General features: G+C 43.9%; 1 protein-coding gene across 3 annotated transcripts in view; it reads left to right on the forward strand.

The window, feature by feature from the left end:
* Positions 1-26,135, forward strand: part of Rab30 (RAB30, member RAS oncogene family) — an 88,025-nt gene that overhangs the window by 32,107 nt on the left and 29,783 nt on the right. The window contains exon 1 of one of the 3 annotated variants that reach the window (XM_051148952.1): positions 9,663-9,860. The exons of 1 other annotated variant lie outside the window; for it this stretch is intronic. The gene's annotated coding sequence lies outside the window, so the exon portion shown is untranslated. Of the gene's footprint in view, positions 1-9,662; positions 9,861-11,894; positions 11,921-26,135 lie in introns of those variants that run through there. One more of the 3 variants, XM_051148954.1, reaches the window with a different exon arrangement.

The following is a 26,135-nucleotide window of genomic DNA, read 5'->3' on the forward strand; positions in this document are numbered from 1 at the left end:
ACAATTCCCCTTTTCTGTCTAAATAAAAAGACCATTCTTTTTATATAAAGTAAGAACAATTATGAAAAATTATAAACACCAATAGGTAAGACTTACATACATAATGTCTAATCAAAAGGTATTTGGCAACTTTGAAGAAAAGTTTCCTCAACTGATGACTCTAGCTTGTGTTGAGTTGACACACAAAACCACCTAATACCCACCACTTATGGCTCTTACAGTCTTCTGCTCCCTCTTCCGAAACGGTCCCTGATCCTTGGCAGGAGTGGTGCAGTATATGTTTTATTGAGGACTGAGCATTCTGAAATCTTATCTATTTATTTAGTGCTTTGGCCAGTTGTGGGTCTATGTGTTAATTTCTATCTAACTCAAAGACTTAAAATTAGATCTACTGATATTGTCCTGAAAATAATCACCTATCCAGATTACTGTTTCTGTTTGTTTTGTTTTTTTTCGATGTTTCTCTGTGTAGCCTTGGCTGTCCTGGACTGACTTTGTAGACCAGGTTGGCATCAAACTCACAGCAATCCACCTGCCTCTGCCTCCCTAGTACTGGGATTAAAGGTGTGTGCCACCACACCAGACCTTTTTTTTTTTTTTTTTTTTTTTTAAATGTAAAGAATGATGTAGACTTTGTTTGCTGTTCATTATAAACAGAGGTTCTCTATATGGCCAAGGCCCTTGGTTTTGAGTTCACAGATCTGTATCCTTTGAACTTAGGCCCTTGGGGTTTGTTCATATAAGCTAATATTAATAATTATTTCATATCACTCAGAGGATAACCCAAACTAAATAAAAGAGGCTTTATTAGGCCTGGGAGGGTATTTATATTTCATTGGTGAGACTCTTCAGGGACTTCCAGGGTAGCAATGGAATGTGAGATGGTTTTCTCAGTCTAGGCATTTAAGAAATCCCTCAAAATAGAGAAAGGTGTAAACATTTCTTTTAAAATACAAAATAGCTTGGTGACATGCCCTCCTTTCTTGCCAGAGCTTTGTTTTCTTTTCACACCTCATCCAAGCCTACATGATTTTTTTTCTGATTATATCAATAAGCAAACCTCCCTCATTGATTGCTTGCCGTTAACATCTACCTTTAAACATCCCTTAGTTATTAACTAATCTTTTGTATAGCTGTGTCAGTTGGGGCTGGAGCATTGGCTTAGCAGTTAAGAGCACTTGTTGCTCTTGCAGAGAACCCAGGGGTCAATTCTCAGTGCCACACAACAGCTCACAGCTGTCTGTAACCCCAGGCCCAGGAGATCTGATCTGATGCCCTTCCCTGACCTCCTTGGGCACCTGGCATGCATGAGATTTATGTAAATATATGCAGGCAAAACACTTATATGCATAAACTAATAAAAACCATTATCTCTAACTGTATCTTTTCCCCTTACCCTTCAGCAGCAATATTTCTTTTCAGTAATAAAGGAAGGGGCTAGGGCCTGGTTCTGCCTGGTGTTTCTTGCTTTTGGAAGTGAAGATTCAATGTCACCATGGAGACAGCTGTGTACTTTTTTTCTGTTTGACTTTGTTTGTGGGTGAGTGCAGCAGATGTAGGTGTGTGTGTGTGTGTGTAGGTGAGAGGTGGCATTAGGTATTCAGCTTTATTGTTCTCTGCCATATTTCCTCGAAACAGAGTCTCCTCCTGCCAGCCAGCAAGCTTTAGTGACCTTCCTGTCTCTGGCTCCCACAGTACTGGGGATATAGGCACTTGTGGCTACCCATGGGTTTTTACATGGTGCTGCATATTCAGGTGTTTGTGCTTGAGCAGCAAATGCACTTATGCACTGAGCTATCTGCCCAGCCCTCTGCTGAACTTCGCCTGTAATCCCAGCGCTTAGGGAGGCAGAGGCAGATGGATCACTGTGAATTCGAGGCCAGCCAGTTCTACAAATTGAGTCCAGGACAGCCAACTGTACAGAGAAACCCTGTCTCAAAAAACAAAAACCAAAAACAAAAACAACGAATCAACCAACCAAAAAACAAATTAGTATAACAAAGTTCAAGTCCTGTTCACTTAGATATTAGTAATTTTTTAACATTTTGCTACATTTGCTTTGCCATGTCTCCATCTCTATGTCAGTCACCCCTCCCTTGTCTTTTTGAGAAAGATCATCTCATGATCTGCAGGCTGGCCTTGAGCTCACTATATGACAGAGGATGACTTGAACTCCTGGTCCCAGGCCCCAGGATTACAGGAATGTACTACCATTCTACCTTGCCTTTGGATTGCCTCTTTATAAATGCATACTTAAACTGTGGGGACATCATACTTTATTTACTTTTTTCCTTCAGTATGTCTACAATATTATTATTATACTCTAGAAATGTAAAAGATTCCATATTGTCTTGTTATACAGTCTGTGTTTAACTCCGCCTTTGGTCACCTTCGTATTACTATGTAACAAATCATAGAAACAGTTTCAATCTGTTATGCTTATAGTTAGGAGGGTCAGTTGGCTGGCTCTTCTAAAGTAGATGAGGATCTCCTGATAGGCCAGTTCCTTACTAGGTCTGCAGTCAACTGTCAGATCCTATACGGCTTATTTATTCTTATTGGTCTCAGTTGTGATGGCTGGTGTGTAACTAGGATTGTACTGAGTTTAGTTGTTATGTATCTTTAATGTCTTGCTGTTCACCGCATCACGAGACAAGGCATGTGATAGTATTTATCCAGCTTAGTGTCATTTGGCTGAAGTGGGAGTCTACAAGGTTCACAATCATGGGGTACCATGTCCTACAGATAGATGCTGTGATGACAAATTTTATTGTGACACAGGGTAGAGTAATCTGAGAGCAGTGAACTCAATTTGAGAGAGTACCTCCATTAAGATCGGCTGTAGACAGGCATATAGGGCATTTTCTTAATGAGTGATTAATGTGGGAGGGCCCTGCCCATTGTAGTTGGTGCCATCCTTGGGCTGGAGGTCCTGGGTTCTATAAGAAAGCAGGGGGAGCAAGCCATGGGGAGCAAGCCAGTAAACCCATCTTCCTCCGTGGCCAGCATTCCTGTGCTAACTCCTCCCTTCAGGTTCCTGCCCTGCTTGAGTTCCTGCCTCACTGCTTTTCATGATAAACTGTTATGTAGAAATGTGAGTGAAATAAACCCTTTCCTCTCCAAGTTGCCTCTGGTAGTGGTATTTCATCACAGCAATAGTAACCCTAAGATGGATGTGTTTGGACTTTTTTTTTTTTGATTTTCAAGACAGGGTTTCTCTGCATAACAGCTCTGGCTGTCCTGGAATTCGCTCTGTAGTCCAGGCTGGCCTCGAACTCATGGGGATCCACCTGCCTCTGCCTCCCAAGTGCTGGAATTAGAGGCATGCGCCACCACCACCCGGCCCCTTGTTTGGACTTTTAGAGTTAATGTTCTTCCAATTGCATGAACGTAGATTTGTTATATACTTTTGTATGTAATATGTCTAATTCAGTTTGTGGTGATATAAAGGGAGTGTTGCCTGACTGGAGGAATATGTAGTTTTTCTTGAGCTATTTATTTAAGAGAGGGTCTCGTGTACACAAGTTGACCTCCAACCTGCAATGTAGTTGAGGCTAACCTCCTGACTCATCCTGCCCAGTGCAGGATTACAATGACAGCATCTCACCCACCCAGTTTAAATAATGCCGGAAATGAGATAAACACTCTACCAACTGCGCTGCATCCCCAGACCTGGAATTATTCTTTTGAATTAAAAAAAAAAAGGCAGAGTAGAGATGAGTCTTTATTAAAAATTTCAAATAGATATTTTCACACTTGTGGATTTCATGTGTGTAAGTATGTATGTGCATATATGTATGACACAGTGCACAGGGGACAACTTATGGGTATGAATCTCTTCCTTTCACCATAAATCTCACACACACACATACACACACATACACACACATGGAGGGAGGGAGGGGGAGGGAGGGAGGGGGAGGGAGGGAGGGAGGGAGTTATAATGCTGAAGACTGGCTTGACAGTAGAGAATCCCCAGTACATACAAAAACCTTACTGAAACCTTTTTTGAGATGTAATGTAGATGGGGCATGTGTGTGTCATGGGGTATGTGTGTCTCATGGGGCATGTGTGTGTGTGTGTGTGTGTGTGTGTGTCTTGTGGTGCACATGTGGGCAGCTTTCAGGAGTCAGTTCTGGGGACAAGAGTGAAGTGATCCAGCTTGTACAGCAGGCACGCTCACTTCTTAAGCCATCTCACTGGGCCATGACGTCTCTTTCATGCTAGTTTCTTAGTCCTCTACCTGACAGGAATTCAATTTGTTTGCTTGGAACCATTCACACAACTGTTCACCTGTCTGTTCAAGAGATATGAAAGTAAATGGTTGGCCAGCCAGAAAATATTGTAAAAATGTACTCTTTTTAAAAAAGTAAAACATTCAATATTGAAATGTTGAATTCAGTACTTAGTTGCTTCCTCCCCCCAGGTTATCTATATAGGGCATTTTGTTATTTTTTTCAGACTTTGTTGACATTTAAAATTTTGTTTTTTCTTAATTTGCATAATCACTAGTTATGCCTCTCAACTCACTCTTTTAAAAACACGGAATATTGATTTCACTATATTAAAACAGGGATAAAAAGGCTGGGCATGATGGTACATGCCTTTAATCCCAGCACTTGGGAGGCAGAGGCAGGTAGATTGATGTGAGTTTGAAGCGAGCCTGGTCTACAAAGTGAGTCCAGGACAGCCAAGGTTACACAGAGAAACCCTGTCTTGAAAAACAAAACAAAACAAAACAAAAACCAAACAGGGATAACACTAGTGGATGCTCTTCTGGTGGCTGAAAGAAGTTCAGTCCCACAATTCCCACAGCACGATGTAGCATGGTCTCAGTGTCCATGTGACAGTTGTTAGCTATCGTGAGTCTGATGATGATGTGTCAGAACCAGGCTTTGGTCTAGCACCCTGCATTGTCCTCTTTCCACTGCTTAGTTTGTTTGCTGAGGTTCTTCCCCTGCGGCTCAGGCTGGCTTTGTACTGATAGCCACCCTCTTGCCTCAGCCTGCCTAGTGTGGGGATTACAGGTGTGCGCTACTATGCCTATGTAGTCTCCATATTTCAAAGAGAAAATGGAGCTACAAATGATTTTTAATAACTACCCAGAGGATATAAAACTAGTTAGTACATTACATCTGTGGGCTATCCAATTCCCTAACTGTGCCTCTACCTACAGCAGAGGACTTTTCAGCATCTGAATGACACAAATGAACCAGGGTTCCTTCTGTAATGACTGAAACTAGCTAATGGCCTCACATGTATTCTGAGAAGCCAGACATACCAAGGAACTTCTGCCCTGTTGGGGAAACTCCAGCCATGAGGAATAGACTAGTCCTATCTTTTTTTTTTTTATAAGACTTATTTCTTTATTATTATGTATACAGTGCTCTGTCTGCACACCTGCAGGCCAGAAGAGGGCATTAGATCATATTATAGATGGTTGTGAGCCACCATGTAGTTGCTGGGACTTGAACTCAGGACCTCTGAAAGAGCAGACAGCGCTCTTAACCTCTGAGCCATCTCTCCAGCCCCTACTAGTCTTCAGAAACCAAGAGGTTAGGATTGTTTTTAACTCAATCCTTTCTAACTAAGAAAGAAACTTTCTTTCTAATCATCTAGGTAAGTGGTCATCTAGTTGATTCTGTTTTTAAATCCACCCCCACTTCTGTGTATGTATGTGTGCATGTTCTTTACATGTATACATGTGCATGTGCCACAATATGTGTAGCAGTCAGAGGACAACCTTGGGCATTGGTCCTTCCCTTCCATCTTGTCTGAGTCAGGGTTTCTTGTACACTGCTGTGTATGCCAAGCTAGCCCAGCTGGCCCATGAGCTCCTGGGCATTCTCCTAGCTCTAGCTTCCTTCCTACTCTAGGGACACTGGGATTACAGACATATGATACTGTGTCTGGCTTGCATGTGTTCTGGGAATCTGAACTAAGGTTTTGATACTCATGTGGCCAATAAGCCACTCAATGTGCTATCTCTGTGCCTCTGGGAAACAAGTGGGCTGGCCTGGCACTCTCTATCTGTATGGACCAGACAGGCCTCAAACTCATAGAGATCTGCCTGCCTCTGCATCCTGAGTGCTAGAATAGAAGGTGTGCATCACCACGCCCAGCAGCCCAGCTGCACTTGCCCAGTGACAGGGAGGTTACCACCATTCACCCAGTTGTTCAAGCTAGAGACCTATGAGTTTGTCTGTAGCTCCATCACGGCTCTCATATAACCCACCAGCAAGTGCTTTTAATCCCACATATCTTCAAATATAAAACCCATCTCTACCACTCTCACTGTGGCTCTCCAACCCTTGCTTCTTTTATGTAGTCTTCCCTCTACACAGCAGCCAGAATTATTATTGTTGTAATTTTAAGTCTCTTAAAAATAAATCTTTAACTTTTTCATTACATTTATATACATATACATATATGTGTGTGTGTTTGTGCGTGCACCATTGTAGATGGGTATAGCGGCAAGTCAGTGGTCTCTGGGGATAGAAGTTAGTGTCTCTCTCCTTAGTGGCAGGCTTAGTGGCGAGTGCCTTAACCTGCTGAGCCATCTCTCCAGCTGTAATATTCTTTTAATTTATGTTTAAGGTCAGCATACACAATGATGATCTCATAACGGCGTGATCATCAGGGCTTGTTCCCCTCCTCCTCCCACCCCCCACCAGATTCTAGGGATCAAATTCAGGTCCTGTCCTTGCAAAACAAATGCTTTACTGACTGAGCGCCTCGGCTCAGTATTATCTCTTTAAAACAGGAATCACAGTCATGTCATTTCCCCCATTAAACTTGCCTTTTATCTACCATTGCCCTTACAATACAATCAAACTATTGGTCATGATTATGAAGGCCCTGCCTCCTCTGAGCCTTCTCTCATCGTGTTTCCAGGCAGTCTCCCCAGCCTCTTCCTGTCATTAGTCTTCGCACTTCCTGCCCCTTCTGCCCACTGTCCCACCCCCACCCCCTCATTCCCTAAGGTAAGTGGCTGACTCCTCAGAAAGGCTTTCCTTGATTCTCACCTCATAGCCAGAGTGAAAGGGTGTTGAAGTCACATTAAACACACTTGAGGCTAGGTAAGGCTGTGCAGGCCCTTAATCCCAGCATGCAGGAAACTGAGGCAAGAAGGTCCTGAGCTCAAGGCCAGCATGAATTATACACAAGGGCTGAATGTGGTGGGGGCATTCCTGTCATCCCACCTCTTGGAAGACAGAGTCAAGAATCATGAGGTCAAGCCCAGTCTCAGTTACATAGCAAGTTCTAGGCCACCATAGACTTCACAATGCCCTGTTGCAAACAAAACAAAAGAAAACAGCCCCCCAAACAAACAAACAAACAAGACAAGCAACAACAACAAAAACCAATCAAATAAACAGACTAAAAAAAAAAAAAAATCAGATTTGAACGTGCGCTTTAACCCTTCCTGTGTGACTTTAGGCAAATTATACTACCTCTCTGGACTTCAGATGCTGCCTCCACCCAAAAGTAATCCTGTCTGCCTCACAGGATATTATCAAGGTTAAGACACTAATTGCCATGGTGACCGTGGTGGCACACACCTGTAAAATCCCAGCATTGGGGAGGCAAAGAAAGGTGGATTTCTGTGAGTTCAAGGCCAGCCTGGTCTACAAAGCGAGTCCAAGGCTACACAGAGAAATCCTGTCTCGAAAAACCAAAACAAGACACCAGCTGCCTGGCATATGTGTGCTTAGTGTATCTCAAAGCCATCATGAAGCCTCATTGTTGGCAGCAAAAAGTTCTTTCAAGTTGTAGCCTGCTTCATGGAACTGTGTATGGTGTGCCTGTGTATGCATGGCCCACAGTGAGGGTGTCATGTTTCTGTCAAACGCCCTCCTCAAGAGACACTTGCCTGGCTTGGAAGGCACTTCTAACTCGGTGTATGAACTGCTGCACTCGGTGGTGCTCAGAATGACCACCCCAGAATAGCAAGCACAGAGCTTTCAATGGGGCACGGGACACAGTACGTGAGATGTATGTAAGCAAACCTGGCGACACGTGCTTCTGATCTTGTCAAGATGGATTGGGATGCTCTGTCTAGACAGTCCTTTCTCTTGGGAAATCACAGTTGCTCTAGGTAGAAGCACATGGTCTCCTATTAAGAATACAAAATGAACCTGTGCGTGGTGGGGTGGAGGCTGCTGTCAGGTTGTGGAGGTTGGTGGAGCTGTCTGTCTCACACACATGGGGGTCTCTGGCTAATGGTGGCAGCCTCCTTTTCCACACACACACACAGTCAGCAGAGCTCATGTGGTTGAGAAGGAAGAGGTTTATCGGTCAGCCTCTCGAGTTGCCACTGGTACTGTCACTCTGCTGCAGGGTCCCAGGGGGCACTGAAGGTAAGCTGGAATATACTGGGTAGGAGCAGTCTCTGTGACTTGCTTGCTTGGCATGGCGGCCTAAGTTTTTTTTCCTTCTGTAGGCTGCTGGGGTGTTTAAGGTGGAAATTAGGTAGCCTAGGGTTAAAATCCTGATGCCAATTAACATCAAAGCTGTAGTTTGCTCATGGTAAAATGGGGCTAGAAGTGAGACCTATCTTATTTTATTGTTCTAAGGATTACATGATAGAATTCTGTCAGAGAGATTAGCTTAGTGTAAGGCGTGTAGCCAGTTTGGACTACTGAGCTTTCTCTTCCCCCGCTTCTTTTCATTAGTGGAGGCAGGCCAAAGTGTCGAGTTTGATTCTTCCTTACCCTAGTGTGGAGAGGCTCAAACCCATGGCCTCACAGGCACAGTTTTGGTTTGGTTTGGTTTTGAGATGGGGCTCCCTGTGTAGCTCTGTCTGGTCTGGAGTTCAGTATGAACCCCAGGCTGGCCTCAGGCTTACAGCAGCCCTCCTACCTCAGCTTTCCAGTGTTGGGACTACAAGGTGTGAGGCAGGCTTCAGTTTGTATTCAGTCATTCTCTCCCCTGGGACTCATGTTGTATAGCCTGGCCTCAAATTCATCTTTAACTGCTGCTCTCTTGCCACTACCGAAGTGCTAGGATTACAGGAATGTGCCACCATGCCTAGGGTATATGGTGTTAAGCATCCAACCCAGGCTTTCATGCACCCTAGGCAAGCAGTCTTCGAAGCAAGCTGCAGCCCAAGACCTGTAGGTTTCACTAGTGATACGCTTTACTCATACTAGCCCTCACTTGGTACCTCAAAGAAGTTGCCCAACCTCTCCGAGATGGTGGTCTTTTCCATCACACACAAGTCACAGCTCTCAGCTCATAGGGAGCAAAAGCTTGAGCTCAGCATCACTGATGATGGCAAGTGCTCTAGACAGATGCAGGCTTCTTTCCCCTCCTGCTCTCAAGTTTGTGAAATCTGATCCCTTCCCTTTAAGCTTGTTAAGATTCCCTGCTAGCTTTGTATGCAGCTGTGGGCAGGCAGGCAGCTTTGGCAGAAGGAAAGAGAAGCCCTTAAAAAAAAAAAAAAAAAAAAAGAAAGACCGTTTCATAATCTGTTGGCACAGATCTGCTGCAGCCACACCCTGTGCATCTCAGGGTCCTGGGTCCTGCTGCAGTCAGCATGTGCCTTGCTCTAGCCTGAAAAATCCCAGAAAGCAGCTGCTGTAAAAGGCAGTACTGAATGCAGAAAGGATTTTTTTTTTTTTCCCTTCTCTGCACTCCGGGAGGAAGCTGGCTCAGGGATTCTTAGCTGCAGAGGGAGGGGCATTCGGTCTTGGACTGCAGTCCTGCCTCGCAGCCAGGGGGTTTCTGGTTTTCATTAAAATTCCTGGGCTGTCTTTTGAGATTGCTCCATTGGATATGACTGTGCTGTAGCTGCGTGTGCTGTCCTCTCAGCTTCACACTCATCAAATACCAGTGGCCCCAGGAGGAGAGAATCAAAGGTGGGAAACAGCCTGGCAGAGGGGTTTTGCTCAGAGGTCTTTGCGGAGGGGGAACCTCCTAAACTGTAAAGCTTGAGTTTGCTGTGTCCCAAATACACACGAGACAGCAGACATGGCCGAGCTGAGGATGGGTGGGTTGTAGCTAGCTCTTGGGGGCAAATGGAGATCCTCATTAACGGAATCAGCTTTTTTTGGTGGTGTGCCCAAAGGGGTCTGGGTCAGGGTTGGGACCAGGTCTTTAAGGGTGACAAGCTTTTCTAAATGTCAGTTTCTGGCTGCTGAGGGAATCTCACTTGAGATGCTTCCTGAACCTGGGAAGCTGGGTGACCTGTGATTCTGTGGTTAACTTGCTCTGTGACCTTGGACCAGTTGCAGCCCCAGCCTGGTCTTTGCTATGAGCTTCCAAGGATTAAAGGAGACAAATTATGTAAAGCTCTTGGCAAATCCTATATTCTCAACAAGCAGTAGATGTTATTATAAATTGGGCTAGATTTGCCCTGTCACTCCAGCTCACCAAGCTGTACCCCAGTTCTGTCATCTGAAGCGTTTGTTCTGCCTCCTTCCCAGCTTTATGCCATTTATGAATGTGAGGCAAACGAATTCCCTGGGGGCAAGCTCGATGTCTTCTTACTGGGAAAATATAGCTAGCGTATTATTGGCTTTCCCAAGGAGAAGTTTAAGATGTCGGATGTTTTCGGTGACTTAGCAGAAGGAAAGGATTTTTCTTTAATCATTCCTGATGGGTAGATTTTGAGAAAGCTGCCTTAATTGATCTTGGGAATAAATATCTCCTGATGGTACTCCCAGAAGAGCATCCCTCAGGTGCCCATCTGCCCTTCTCGTAAACTCCATCTCTAGTCTTTCTCATTGTAACTTCGTCTAGCCGCGGTGGACCGCTCACCGAAAAACTAAATTAACCTGAAACATAACACAAACTCAGGAGTGCTTTCCGCTCTAAGATTACACTGAAGATGATGTATCCATCATTCAGTTAATTAAGTTGAAATTGTTGATTCCCTAGAAATGGCTTTTGTTCCTCTCCTCCCAGAAACGGTGACTATCCTGACTGTTGTGTTTACTCTTCCTTTACTTTTCTTTGTGGTTTAACCAGCCATGTATGCATTACTCAAATATGTGCTCGTGTGTGTGTGTGTGTGTGTGTGTGTGTGTGTGTGTGTGTGTGTGTGTGTAAGAAGCAAGCACAAAGCTAATGGATGGAACCCTGGGTCACTGTGGCTCTTATCTTTCTGGGGATCATGAAAAAGGTTCCAAGGAGGAAGTAAGAGGGCAGCATTGAGAGTATGTGTGGGAGACATAAGGGTGCCCACTGCTGGGTATTCGAGGGTGACATTGTGGTCACAGAGTGGACTGCTCTGTCTTTTTGCGTCCCCTTGGCCTTCCTTCAGCTCTTAGGAAGTAGTTCAGAGTTAAACTCCTGCAAGCAGAAGTGAGTGCCATCCTTAAACCACAACAGGCACCAAGGAGGAGCAGAAAGCAACCTGGGCCACATTTCTCGGGGCATTCGCTGTCAGTTTAAGGAAACTATGCAGAAGTGTTCATGGACTGTCCTGACCCCTAAAACTAGTCAGGCCCCAAGCCTTAGATCTCCTGAAAACAAGGGGGAGATGGCAGGTTAAATGGTACTCCAAGCAAGCAAACACATAAATTCAGGATGTAGCACATCCTGTTGGACAACAGGCTTGGCTTCTGAAACAAGTTAATGACATAAGAAGAAATAACGCCTTGAGAATTGTAACCAGAGCTGCACCCAGTAGGGCATACCCATAGCTCCAGGTGCTTGGAGGCTGAGGCAGAAAGATTGCTTGAGCCGAGGAATTCAGTGGTGGCACAGCGAGGTCCCAGGTCCCATCTAAAAGAGGAAAGTGTAAGTAGCAGAAGTCTGTGAATCTTATTTTCCTTCCAGACTGGGTTTCTCTGTGCAGCCCTGGTGGTCCTGGACTGGCTTTGTATACTAGGCTGGCCTCGAACTCACAGAGATCCACCTGCCTCTGCTTCCCTGAGTGCTGAGATTAAAGGCATGTGATACCAGGCCCAGATAAGTATGTGGATCTTGCTTTGATTTGGGATAGACTATGTATTCATTTGCTGGGACAGCCGTAGCAAAATACCACAAGCTTGGGTGGCTTGGACAAAAACTTTTCTCAGTTCTGAAAGTAGGGAGACCAATGTGAACACACTTGTACACTGGCATCCTCCGAAGCCTTTTTCTTTGCTGTCTCCTTCCGAAATACCCCTGTTTCTCTGTCCTATCTCCTCTTCTGTAAAGATACCACTCAGATTGACGCCACTTTAACTTTATTACTTCTTTAAAAGCTCTGACACCAATTATAGCTGCATTGTAAGGGGTTGGGAGTTGGTTAGTGCTTCAATATGAATTTTTTGGGGGGAGAAGGTGAGACACAGTTGAGCTCATAACATGTACCTCTTTTTTTCAAGAAGGCACTTAAAAACAGATCTTGGGGAAATTTTATCAAGGATTATTAGGTGATAAATATGAGTTACTCGTATTTTTAGGAGTGATAATAGTATTTTGAAGGAGAGGTGATATAAAAATGGATTTTGAGATACATAAAGATGAAGTGCTGCTGGGCGTGGTGGCACACGCCTTTAATCCTAGCACTCTGGAGGCAGAGGCAGGTGGATTGCTGTGAGTTTGAGGCCAGCCTGGTCTACGAAGCGAGTCTAGGACAGCCAAGGCTACACAGAGAAACCTTGCCTCAACATCTTCAGTTAAGCCTTTCTGGAAACACCCTTATAGACATCCCAGAGGTGTGTTTCCATGGTGATTCAAAACCCAGTCACCTTGACAGTGAAGATAAGCCATCACACGTAGATATTGCAGCCTATATTGGAAGTCGTTTTCTCTTTGCCTTTTAGAGGTATTGCTCCATTGTCATCTTGCTGCTGTGGAGAGCGAAGTCAGGAGGGTTCACATTTCTCATGCTCTCTATAAGACCTATTTGCTCCCCCCTCTCCCAGCCGAGTGACAGCTTATGGAAGGAATCTGTTCTTTCTCTGCTGTTTTCTGAAACTTCATAAAATCGTTACAGCAGTTGGTGAGCTGAATCATTTCAACATGGCAATCTGAATCCTTTAGTTCTTTGACATTTTGTTGAATAACATTGTTACAATATTTCTTTCATTTTTCTCTTTTTCCCTTCTTGGGAGTTTATTTTATTAAACTATAGGCCCATTGTACCAGTCAACCAGAATGTTCATAACTTCCCTTGTCAAGCCGGACGTGGTGGCGCTCGCCTTTAATTCCAGCACTCGGGAGGCAGAGGCAGGCTGGTGAGTTCAAGGCCAGCCTGGTCTACAAAGTGAGTCCAGAACAGCCAAGGCTACACAGAGAAACTTTGTCTCAAAAACCAAACCAAACCAAACAAACAAACAAAAAACCTCCAAAGCAACCCAAAAATAACTCCCCTCATCTATTTTCTACATCTTTACCTTTTGATTTCACTTTACACATTTCCTCATGTTTATCTTTAATCCTTTCATTGAGTTTAAACTTTTTCTGCTATTATGTTGTCAATTTCTAAGAACTCATTTTGTTCTCAGAGTGTTTTCTCCTAAACTGTCCTGTTTATTTTGTGAATGCAAGATTTTAAAATTTCTTCTGTGTATTAGTGTTTTGCTTGCCTGTATGTATGTATGTGTACCTATGTATAGCTGCTGCCCCAGAGGCTGAAAGAGGGCATTGGATCCCTCAGAACTAAACTTAGAGATGGTTGTGAGCCACTGTCTGCATGCTGGGAACCAAACCCAGATCCTCTGTAAGAGCTGCAAGCACTTGTAGCTCCTGAGCCATCTCTTGGAACTCGCTTTGTAGACCAGGCTGGCCTCAAACTCCCATAGATCTGCCTGCCTTTGCCTCCCGAGTGCTGGGATAAAAGCATGCACCACCACTGCCTGGCTTATTTAATTATTTTAATAGGAATAGTAGTGCTGTCCTTCCTTGTCCTCCATGTAGTACCAACTTTTTTTTTTTTAAGGTACTTTTCTTAAGAAATCCCTCTGAATGTGACTCCTTGGTTGTGTGTGTGTGTGTGTGTGTGTGTGTGTGTGTGTGTGGGTAGGTGGGGGCAGGGAGGCTGTCATGGTCTTGCCATTATATATATATATATATAGTAAGTGAAAAAAGGCATTCAATAAAGCCCACATAGAATATGACTTCATTTCTATGAAATGACCAGACTAGAAAATCTGATGGAAACTAAAAGCAGATTAGTAACTGCCCAGAACTGGAGGATGTGTGCTGATGCAAAGTCACTGCAAATGGGGACAGGGCTTCTTTCGGGGAGAGGAACATGTTCTAAAATGGATTGTAATATACTTTTAAAATATTGAGTCATATGTTTTAAAAGATCAATTGTATGGTACATGAATTCTATTTCAATAAAGCTATATAAAGATGTGGTCCAGAGATTCCAAATGTAGGATGCAGACTGCTAGCTCTGGTCTAACTGTAGGGAGATTGCTGTGGGTTCACTGTGAGGACCTCTGATGTCAGCGTCTTGAGGTTTTCTCTTGGCTACCTTCACATCACTACCCTCCTACTCCATCACCAATGAGCGCATTGTCAGGAGGAGTACAAGGGTAGACAAGAGGAGGAGTAGGAGGGCCTATCCACTGTACCTTCGGTGGCCACAGTGATAGGCCTCGTACTCCACCTCTCTAGATACTTCCAGGCTGAGACGTGTAGCCTTCCTACTGTGGGAAATCGTGATGATGTCAAAAGTAGAGAAGAGGTGCAGAATCCTCTTTGCTCAGGTGCTCCCACGGCCAGCTATGGATGCTTCCATTGCCTCTCTAGCCTTGACTCTTCCTCCCCAGCATCCTTTGGAGCAAATGCTAGATGTACTTATGGATGCTCCCTAGTGACTAGGCCTCCAGAGTTTGGTCAGTGAGGAGGAAGCTGCAGATGTGCGTCCTTGAACAGCTTCCCCCTGTGTTGTTAATCTTGGCATCCTACCTACTGCCTGAGAGGAGAAATGGCCTGGCCTCTCAGAGGATGCTGGCGTGTAGACCGCTGAGTCTTGACTTTCACTGCAAACGTCTCAGGATTCCAGTTTCTCCAGTCATCACCCCTTGTTCCTCTCCTCCCAACCTCCCCCGGATCTGACACCATTCGATTCTCTCACCTGTGTCTGTACTTGCAAGGTTTTGTTACTAGAGGGAAACAAGGTCGTTTTACCGCATTTTTTTTTTTTATGTGGTTTTGAGACTATGCAAGATTAGACTCCGTTCTGTGAGCCAGCTTCTCTGGAAGTTGGCTCCTTACTTTTCCTTTTCAATCTTGCTTTAACTTACACTAGTCAACTTTCCAACCCTATTTTACTTACTGTACTTATTTGCCTGGGAGGCTTTCTTATCTTTTCAGGACATTGGAAGATCTTCTGAGGCACAACGAGGAGTCCCTGCTTTCTTGCTTTTTTGGCCTTTTCGTCTCACCTCCTAATTGTTCAGTTATCCGTCTGTGCTTTGCTTGCTGCACTGCCGCTAGTTTGCCTGTCAGTCTGTCCCATTGGCCTGGGGAGCAAGTCTTATTCTTCTCTGTATTGTAATTACAACGCCTTATTCCCTGAATACATTTCTTAACTCAAAGACTGGAGAATTCAGCATTGTGGGACAGGCAACTGTACAATGGGCCCTTCTCATCTTTTTGATTCTTTGCTTGTTTTGGTTTTTTGAAGACAGGGTTTCTCTCTCTGTGTACAGCCTTGGCTGCCCTGAACCTGCTTTGTAGATCAGGTTGGCTTCGGACTCACAGAGCTCCGCCTGTCTCTGTGTGTCACTGTGCCAAGCTCCTTCTCATCTTTGAATGGCATCTTCCCATGCGGTAAATATTAAACAGCAAAACGTGTTTTGTGGGCTTGTTATGAAATGCCATCCCCTCGGTGTTCAAGTCTGACATCAGGGACGTTCCGATCTGGGTCTTCCTGCCCTGATAGGATAGGGTCTGCACTCCACGCTCCTCTCGAGAAGGACAGGGTTTCTTCCATGTTGACAGATACACATGCAGTACGCTCCTCTGCTTTTTCTCTTTGGACAAAAACATCAGTAGAGTTTTGGGAATTGCTCAATGCATTCTTGAAAAATCCAATGTTAGGGTTGTTATCTGAGTTGAAGGCCTGTTCAAAGTGAAAACGTAACCGTGAAAGGAAAACAGTACGCCGTCTCTTAAAGTATGTTCCTACAAATGTTAGACATACCCCTCAGGATGAAAGCTACTAGTGGAACAAACTTGGAGTTCAGGGCTAAATAGTCACACAGTGTTCCTCAGACTTCTTGGAGGGGAGAATGGTAGGCAACTGGCCTTACTTTGCATCTACGTCCCAGGAGGAAAAGCTCTGTTACTCCAGTCAATCTTTTTTCTTTTCTTTTTTTCTTTTTGGATTTTCAAGACAGGTTTCTCTGTGTAGCCTTGGCTGTCCTAGACTCACTTTGTAGACCAGGCTGGCCTGGAACACAAAGTGATCTGCCTGTCTAATGCCACTCTATCCAAGGCTTTCCTGGCCGACCCCAGATATGTCCAGCCCTTAGCTCTTTCCATCGCACTGCCTTTGTTTTCTACCACTTCTCTCCTACCTTCTGGGAAAGCGTGTGTTGCTCAGTCATGTCATATCGCCTTCTTTCCACTGCACTGCGTGCTTTTGAGAGCCACCTCAAAGACCAGAGGACACCAGTGGAAATGTGCTCGCAGGAGAGCACAAGGGAGCTCAGGAGCTCCAGACCCTTACTGCTCAGGCGTTTAGATAGGTGGCAGGCAGACTCCCAGTCGAGATGCAGGATCAGTACAGGAAGCTGATCCTGAAAGGAGATACTGGGAATAGAAACTGAACATGTTCCAGACCTGTGTAATCACTGAATATTTCAGCTTAATCCCAATCTTCAAGTAGATTGTAGTTTTACCATTTCATAGAATATTAAATAGAGTATGAAATACCATAAAAGTATTAGGTTATATACAATCTATCTATGTATCTATCTATCTATCCTAATTTTTTGTTTGTTTGTTTGTTTTTTGTTTTTTGAGACAGGGTTTGTCTTTGTGTAGCCCTGGCTGTCCTGGACTTGCTTTGTAGACCAGGCTGTCCTCAAACTCACAGGATCCACAGCCTATTGTAATTTTTATATAGTAGAAAGCCATTCCCAGCATTCAGGAGGCAAAGGTAAGTGAATCTCTGTGAGTTCAAGGCCAACCTGGTCTACAGAGTGAGTTTCAAGACAGCCAAGGCTACACAGAAAAACCTGTCTCGAAAAACAAAAAAGCAAAAAAAGGAAGTCTGAGAAGTCCTTTAAGTAAATAATTATGAACGATTGGGTAACAGTTGTAATTCGGATGATATACTAGGTATTATGGGAGAACCAGCTAGGAGATGCTAAGTAATGCATGGGGCATGGAAGGTGGCAATTCCTGGGAGAGAAGGAGTGGTGACTAAGCAAATTGGAACCAGAGTACAGAGACTGAAGGGGCTGATGAGGAAGCCTAAGAGTGAGAGTTACCATGATGCCTTGGGGTCCCTGGGCCATGAAGTGTGAGTTAGAAGTAAGGCTGGAGAAGTTGAGAGTGAATTGTCAACAGATTGGAAAGTTCTGGACTTGACTTTGAAAACAATGGGAAGCCATCATAAGATTCTTTCAGAGGAAAAGTGAACTGTGTCCAGCAAGCATTTTGATACCAAGCTGTGAAAATGGGTTGGAGCTGGGTATGAGTAGAGGCTGAAAGACCCACAGCAGCTCTCCACAGTAGCACAGTGAGGCAGAATTGAGCCTTGCATGGGGGTGAGGCTAAGAGGGATCGAAAGAGGATCAGTTTGGTAAATATTCAGCTAGTATTAGGAATTAGGGAACAGAGACGAGTCAAATTCAATTTTAAGGCTTTAGGCTTGTATACTGTTTGTTTGCTTGTTTTCCCTGAGACGCGGTTTCTCTGTGTATAGCCCTGACTTTGTAAACCAGGCTGGCCTCCAACTCACAGAGATCCACCTGCCTCTGCCTCTGGAGTGCTGGAATGAAAGGTGTGCACGACACTAGGCTTTTTCTTTTTTCTTTTTTTAACTAACTTGTCTCTGAGCTTTTGCTTTTGACAAACCCCATGTGAAATGTAGGTTTAGGAATGACTTATTCTGAGATAGTACTTTATGGAGATGGTGACATGTAATTTCTTTAAAGCCATTTGACATAGGAGCACTTATGCTATTTGTTTCAAAACTTGTTATTTGGAACCCCTCCTGGTGGTACAGACTCACCAAGAGTATATTTTTCATTTATTTATTTGTTTGTTTGTATTTTTTTCTATGCTGGAGGTTAAACTCAGGACCATGCACACGTGAGGCAAGTGCCTCACAAATTTTAATTGTAAATATCATGGCTGGTGGTATGAACCAGGGTAAAGTCCTTGCTTAGCGTGTATAAGGCTCTGGGTTTAATTGAAGAGAAGATAGGAAGGGAGGAAGGGAGGGAGGGAGAGAAGGAGGGAGGGAGGGAGGGAGAGGCAGGGATGGGAAAGGAAGAACATTTCAAAATTTAAATTTGAGACAGAGTCTCCTTGTGTACTCCTAGACAGCCTAAGACTTGCCTTGTATACCATACTGGGGTCAAATTCCAGCAATCATCTTGCCTCAGCCTCCCCAGTGTTTTGATTATAGACATGAATCATACCTAGCTGGGGGATGTTTTCACATATTAGTTAAAAAAAAGTCTATGTAGCTAGTTGAAGAAATCTTTATAATAGTCTAAATTCCACCTCTGAATTTGGTAAGCTTTCTTGTCTTATTTTAAAATTATAAAATAAAGCATACTTATAAAAATATAAAAATACAGAAAGTTAAAAAACGAAACGAAACAAAACTAAAAAACCACCCCCAGCAAAAGAAAACAGAACAAAACAAAAACCAAACTTGCTGGGCGTGGTGGTACTCGTGCCTTTCATACCAGTACTCGGAGTTCGAGGCCAGCCTGGACAGAGTGAGTTCCAGAGAAATGCTGTCTCAAAAAACCAAACAAGAAAAACAAACAAAGCAAAAAAACCAAACAAACAAACAAACAAACAAAAAAAAACAAAAAAAAAACAAAAACAGAAACAAAACATCAGTGAAAATTGAAAGCCCTGTCTTTTGGTGAGTGTTGGGCAGTGGGTAGAGTCTTCTAAGTAGACCAGGTGGGCCTTGAGTTTACAGAGATCTGCCTACTTCTCCTTTGCAAGTTACTGGGATTAAAGGCGTGTGCCCCCACCCAGTCTTCTTATGGAAGTAAGTGGAGCAGACTTTTAATCAGAGTTCTTGGAAAGTTATATAGCATGTTTGTTTTATATTTACATGGTATTAGCATTTCCTGGTTTGATATAAGGCACATCTGCAACCGTAATTCTTGAGATCAAACTAAGAACTGCTTAGTTAAGGGCGTACAAATGTGTTGAGTGATGTGCTTGGTCTTTCTGAACTTCTTATTGAAGACCTGGCATTAAAATGTCATTAGAGCCAAGGAATTGATATTTATGGAACACTTGCTATTTGCCAGGTACCTAAAGCCCTCTTCCTCCCACTCTGATGCTTGAACAAGATAATAGTTTTAAGATTTGATAAGGGGACCTGGAGAGATGGCTCAGAGGTTAAGAGCACTGGCTGTTCTTCTAAAGGTCCTGAGTTCAATTCCCAGCAACCACATGGTGGCTCACAACCATCTATAATGAGGTCTGGTGCCCTCTTTTGCTCTGTGGGTATACATGCAGGCAGAACACTATAATAAATAAATCTTAAAAATAAAAAACAATAATAAATAAAATAAAATCTTAAAAAAAAAAAAAGATTTGATAAGGGGATGGAGAGGTGGCTCAGGAGTCAAGAGCACTGACTGCTCTTCAAGAGGACCTGGGTTTAATTCTCAGCACGCACATGGCAGCTCACAACTGTCTGTAACTCCAAGATCTGACACCCTCACACAGACATACATGCAGGCAAAACACTAATGCACATAAAATAAAAACAAATAAATTATAAAAAGATTTGATAGATCAAGAGCTAAAGGCTTTATATAACCTGGTTTTGTAAAGTTTCAGAGAAGGAGAGCCCAGGAGGACTCTTTGGGGGAGATGACTCTCCGTTGCCCCAAAAGTACCAATAGCTAGGACCAGGCGTTGATGAGCTAGATAGCAATATGGCTAAGCAGAGTGGCTTTGTGAAGCCACATGGCAGACAGGTCAGATATGAAAAGAGCTGCCTATGAAATGCCACTTCTTATAATATGCGGCCACTTGCAGTTTAAAATAGTTAGAAAAGAAAAAAATTCAAAGTATCATGGACTTTCATTTCCATTTTTTGTCTTGTTGAATGTAAAGTGACATTAGAAAGTCTTTTTGATGCTTTCTTAAACTCTGGAGAGTTAATTCCTTAGTTTTTCCACTGGCATTGAAATGTGTTTTTTCTGTGTCTCTGTCTGCTCTCAGCCATAAACATAAAAAGGCAACAACCACCGAGGGTGGGACAGTTAGTCCAACCACTGACATATTGCAAATATCAATGCCATTAAAAATCAGTGATAGAAGTCTGTAATGAAGAACGCAGCTTGCCCACAGAAATACAAGAAAGGGCTGTGTGTTTGCGTTGGCTTGGCTCAGCCTTGCTGAAGATTCTTTCAGCTTTGTTGTGGTTATCCTCAGAGCCTGGGCTTGGGATCTTTCCCAAGAATTCGTTTTGTGTATTAGAGTGGATGCCGTGGCTGCAACAGGATGTGCTTGGGGTCAGCACAGACCTCTGTGTGCCACTTTAGTTTTTTGTTTTGTTTTGAGACTGGATTTCTCTTTGTAGCCTTGGCTGTCCTGTACTCACTTTGTAGACCAGGCTGGCCTCAAACTCACAGAGATCCACCTGTCTGTGTCTCCCAGAGTGCTGGGATTACAGGCATGTGCTACCAAGCCCAGCTTAGTTTTGTTTTCTTAACTATAGGGACATTACGGACTTTCAAGTTTTACTATGTGGCCTTTGCAATTTGTAGCTATGTTCCTTCATTAAATCTACTATGATGCAGAAAATTCTTAGTACCGAATAAATGTGCTCCAGTATTTCTCAACCAGGAATAAGTCAACTCCTGGGAGTTCCTAAGAACTTTTCTAATTTTATCTCTTAGATTTTTCAAAGTAAATTCCCTTCCTAATTAAAGACCTGTCCATATGATAGCCCAGCCCACCACCAGCTCTAACATTTTATGTCTCACTTTTGCTAGAAACTTCTAAGTTGCCCATAGGTTTAGCTTTACTCTCTTCTCATTCTAATCATCTCCCGTACTTTCACCAGAACTGCCTTTGTTTCTATTACCCAGTAACCTTCATGTCAATCTAAGGTCACTTCTTTTAGGTATGTGTGTGTGTGTGTGTGTGTGTGTGTGTGTATGCATGCATGCATGCATGTGCTGATTTATTTTGTGCCCGGTTTGTGGGTGCACATGTGTGTTTAGATATGCATGCATGTCTGTAGAGGCCTGAGGTCAACACCAGTATCTTCCTCAATCACATCTTCTTATTTTTCTTTATTTATATGTTTGCCTGTACAGCTTTATGGGCAGCACATGTGGGATAGTCAATTGTGGGCCACCATGTGGGTGCTGGGAATCGAGGCAGGTCCTCTGCAAGAGCAGAAGTGCTCCTAATTGCTGAGCCACCTCGCCAGCCCCTCTACCTCAGTTTGTGAGAGTCTCTTCTGGTCTGGCCTCTGCCTCTCTCTGCCTTTCTCCAGTGCTGGGATCAGACTCAGACCCTGAGGTTCCATGGCAAGCATTTCACTGACTGAGCTACCTCCCCAGCACTCTCAGCAGCATTTGACAAGACTCAGTCACCATGGCGTTTGCAACTCTACTTTTCTGGGCCTTGTTCCACCTCTCTGAGGATCTCCGAGTGTGCATCTTGAGCCCCTACCCCCAGCCCCACCCTCTTCTGAACCCATCACCTCACTTTTCTACTTTCTCACTTTTACAGTTATCCTCTCCTAATCCAATCCCTTTAAATAACGAATAACAATAAATAACAACCTTTTGCTAGTGACCTTCAGCCTCTGTCTTTCTGGAACTTGAGAGTCTTAAACTTGCCTCCGCCTCAGACTTGCTGTTCCCCTCAGTAAGCAGTTACACTTGACCCATTCCACACTCTCAAGCCAGAACATCTGGCCCTTGCTTTTCAAACCTTTCCTTTCTTCCCCATCTTCATCCAGGCATCCAGCAATTTTATCTTCAGAACCCCACTTCATCCTTCCTCTCACCCGGACCACACAGTCTCTCAGGGAGGCTGAGTAGCCACCTAACTTTCTTCTTGTTTATTCTTGCACATATACCACCCTCTCTTGTAGGGACCCGAAGAATCTCTTTAAAGCGTTAATCTAGGGCTGGAGAGATGGCTCAGTAGTTAAGAGCACAGGCTGCTCTTGCAGAGAACTGGAGTTCAGTTCCCAGCGCCTACACTGAGCGTGGCTCACAGCTACCTCTAACCCCAGCTCCAGGGAATCGGATGCCCTCTTCTGTCCTCTGTAGGCACCTGCACACATGTGTACCTACTTACACTTAGGCACATACACATATAAAGAAAAAATAATAAAAAAATAAACATTAATCAGTTTATGTCACCTTTTTGGAAAAAAACTATTTTTTTATGAGTTTTTTTTCCTGCATATGTATGAAGGCTGGGTTTTCTGGAGTATTTTAAATAACTTGTACTTTGGGCAAAGTGAGGCATTTTCCTACTTAGGATTATCTTTTTATCTTGAAAAAAAAAGTGTGTTTGTGTTTGTGTGTATTTGTTATTGTTGTAGACTTTTTTCTTGAAGAAAGGATGTGCTGTTGTCCTATTTTATTTTAGTTTGTTTTATTTTCCCCAAGGAAGGTTTTAAAAGCCCTGTTCACTAAGTGGTCAGCAGCATCTGGTTTCATGGCATTTTGTTCCCTCCCCCCTAGCACAGAGACATAACAAGGCATGGCCCCCTCCTGGCAAACTCACGTGCTCTTCTCTATGGTGATGTGATCTTTGCCAATTAACTCTCTCCGGATCAAGGCTTGGCATCCTCACCCCAGTGTTTACTTGCTCTCAGCAGCATCCCTGACTTACGTGAAGACTGATCAGTGTTTCTCTTCCATTTACTGAATACATATTTGCTTAGGGTCTCTTGGAGCATGAGGGTATGAAGATCCAGGCAGAAATTCACAGGGGCCTCCGTCCTACAGCCCTGTGGAAGAAGCAGGCGGTAAACTGGGAAGTAGAAGAAAATGTCCCTGTAGAGCAGTGGTTCTCAACCTTCCAAACACTGTGACCCCTTAATACAGTTCCTCATGCTGGGGTGACCTCCCCCAACCATGAAATTAGTTTCATTGCTACTTCATAACTATAACTTTGCCTCTGTCACTAATTGTAATGTAAATATCTGGTGCACAGGATACCTGATATTCGACCCCTGTGAAAGGGTCATTTGATCCCCAAAGGGGTCAGCCCCCCACAGGGTGAGAAACACTGATGTGGAACTTAGAGGAGGCACAGAGGAGGGAGTGGCTAACTCACTAGGGGAGGGACTTCAGAGAGCCCTCTTAGCAGCCAGCAAGCAGAAGATGCCCGCCCCTGTGATGAAGCGTGTGGTGGAATGAACCTGTCTTGGCTTACCCTCCAAGAGCTCACTACAGCTTGTGACGCCAGTCACAGCAGTGGCATTCAAACGAGGAAAAAAAAACAAAAAACAAAAAACAAAACCCAGAATCAGAGCGCTACACATTTCTTGAGCGGTCCCTGAATGCCATGCTCTTGGGTAGGTACAGTCACAGGTAGGTATCAGTACAATTCTAATTTGCAAATAAAGCAACATAGGTACCAGGGTGGGGAGATGATTCAGCAAATGAGGTACATGTGCAAAAAAACCCGAGGACCCGAGTTTGGATCTTCAGCTGGAAAAGCCGAGCATGCTGATATGCTTCTGTAATTCCAGCCTTGCGGTGGAGATGGGGGCAAACAGGTACATCTTGGGGACCTGTTGGCCAGCTAGCCTAGAAAAACACCAAGCTTCAGGTTTAGTGAGGGTCCTTGTCTCAAAAAGTAGCGTGGGGAATGTGGAGGAAGAGATCTGAACTTGCCCTGTGACATCCACACATGCATGCAGAGGTGAGTGCACCCAGCCATACATGCATATATACACACACACAGAGGGAGAGGGAGGGGGATAAGAAATTTTCCCAACTCAGGCCAGAGATGGGCTCCTGACTGAAGCAGTTTTAATTTACTGTCCTTTCTCACTCAGGGCACTGCATTTCCCCCTACAGATGACTTTGTGAAGGCAGCAGGGAGCCCCGAGGGAGATTTGCAAGTTGCAATGAGAGGATCTGATTAGTTCATTAGCAGGGTGCGGTGGAGTCACATTGCATCTGGAACAGGGGTTGACTTCTAAACCCAACATCACAGGCAACAAATGCCAAGGTTGTTTCTCCTTGACTGTAAGGGATATTGGTTGCTCTGCTGGTGACGTGCTATATTTCAGCCAGTCCAACAAAAACAGCTTTCCTCCACAGGAACAGAGGGCCGCGCTGCAGGCAGAAAGGCATACAGGAGATGAATAGTAGGCTTCTGTTGTGGGCCGCATTGTTCGGAAGCACAAAAGGCTCTGCAGTAATGGACCCCCCCTGTGGCAACTGCACTCAGAGTACTGTCACTGTTCAGGCCACATTGATTTCTTGTCGGCAGACCCTTTGCATTACAAGCTACACAGCCTGTGTGTGTGTGTGTGTGTGTGTGTGTGTGTGTGTGTGTGTGTGTGTGTGTTGTGTGTCTGAGCACACATGTGTGCATGTCCTCTTGCTTTTCTCTGTAGGACAATTCTGAGTGGCAAGGATGCCAGTTGCAAGTTAGGGCTACGTGTACTTTGTGGTGCAGGCTGCAGGCTGCAGCGCACAGCATGGACTGCACGCAGCGCAGGGTGGGGGAGGCAGGAGGGAGAAGCAGCCTACAGCTCCTGCGTTCAGAGCAGTTTGGCCTCAGCGAAGGTCAGAGTAGAGGAATAACAGATTAAGGACATGAGCCATGTACAGGAGGCTAAATATTCTGGACAAGCAACTAATTGGATCTGTTCCCTTCAAGCCTTTTGTGATCTGAGCATTTACTATGGGAATCTTCCTTTTTCCAGAGTCTTGTAAAATTCCTTCTGCTCTCCAGCTGCACGTTTAGTGACAGTGCGTCCTCCACCTTGGCCTATGGATAGTGACATCATCTGCAGTGTTAGAAACATTGGTCAAGCTATCTGTTTTGTCACAATGGCATACTTATTGTTCTTTGCTTAAAGACAAACATTATATGACGTCTCGTTATAGACCTTCAAAAAAATCACCAGGATATTTTCACTTAGGACTTGTGTTACATTCTCTGTTTTTAAAACATTGAAATAATTTTGTATAATAATTAAAATTTTTTTTGACATTATTTTGTTTTGTTTTTACATTTTTTAAAAATTTTATTTTATTTTTATTTATTGTCTGTGTGTGTGTGCCAGTGCCCTTGCAGGGCAGAAATGGGTTTCAGATCATTTGGAGGTTGAGTTGCAGGCAGTTGTCAGGCACCTGATGTGGGTGCTGGGAACCAAGGCTAGTCAGGTCCTCTGCAACAACAGCATGTGCTGAGGTTTTTGTTTGTTTGTTTTTGTTTTTGTTTTTCAAGAGAGGGTTTCTTTGTGTAGCCTTGGCTATCTTGGCACTCACTTTGTAAACCAGGCTGACCTCAAACTCATAGAGATCTACCTGCCTCGGCCTCCCAAGTGCTGGAACTAAAGATATGTGACACCAAAGAAGAAAAAGAGATGGAGGGACCTGTCATATGCTGACAGTGATTGTGCTCCTATTGTCAATTTATTTTCCTGTTCCTTAACATTAGAAATATACATGCTTGGTGTTAAAAAGACATGCTTTAAAACCTAACATGCCTGGAGTCCCATAATTCTAACAGAGCACATATTTGGCTTTCAGAATTCCCTTGTTCACATACATAATTGTAATCCTAACAATGCAGTGCTGTGCATTTATTTTAATTTCTCACATTACTTCATATTCCTTCATAGTTCTCATAACTGGCATTTCTACTGGCTGCCCTGCCTAACATGGTGCATGTTCTATTGCACTAACCCTCCTTGGACATTTGCATTGCTCCTAGCTCTTTACTCTGTTAGCTAAGAGGGAATGAGCATTTTTGTTCTTGTTGTTGATTTAACATTTTCCATTTGTTTAGTTTTTCCTTATTGTGAG

This window comes from Acomys russatus, chromosome 7 (genome assembly GCF_903995435.1).
Source record: "Acomys russatus chromosome 7, mAcoRus1.1, whole genome shotgun sequence".
NCBI lineage: Eukaryota > Metazoa > Chordata > Mammalia > Rodentia > Muridae > Acomys > Acomys russatus.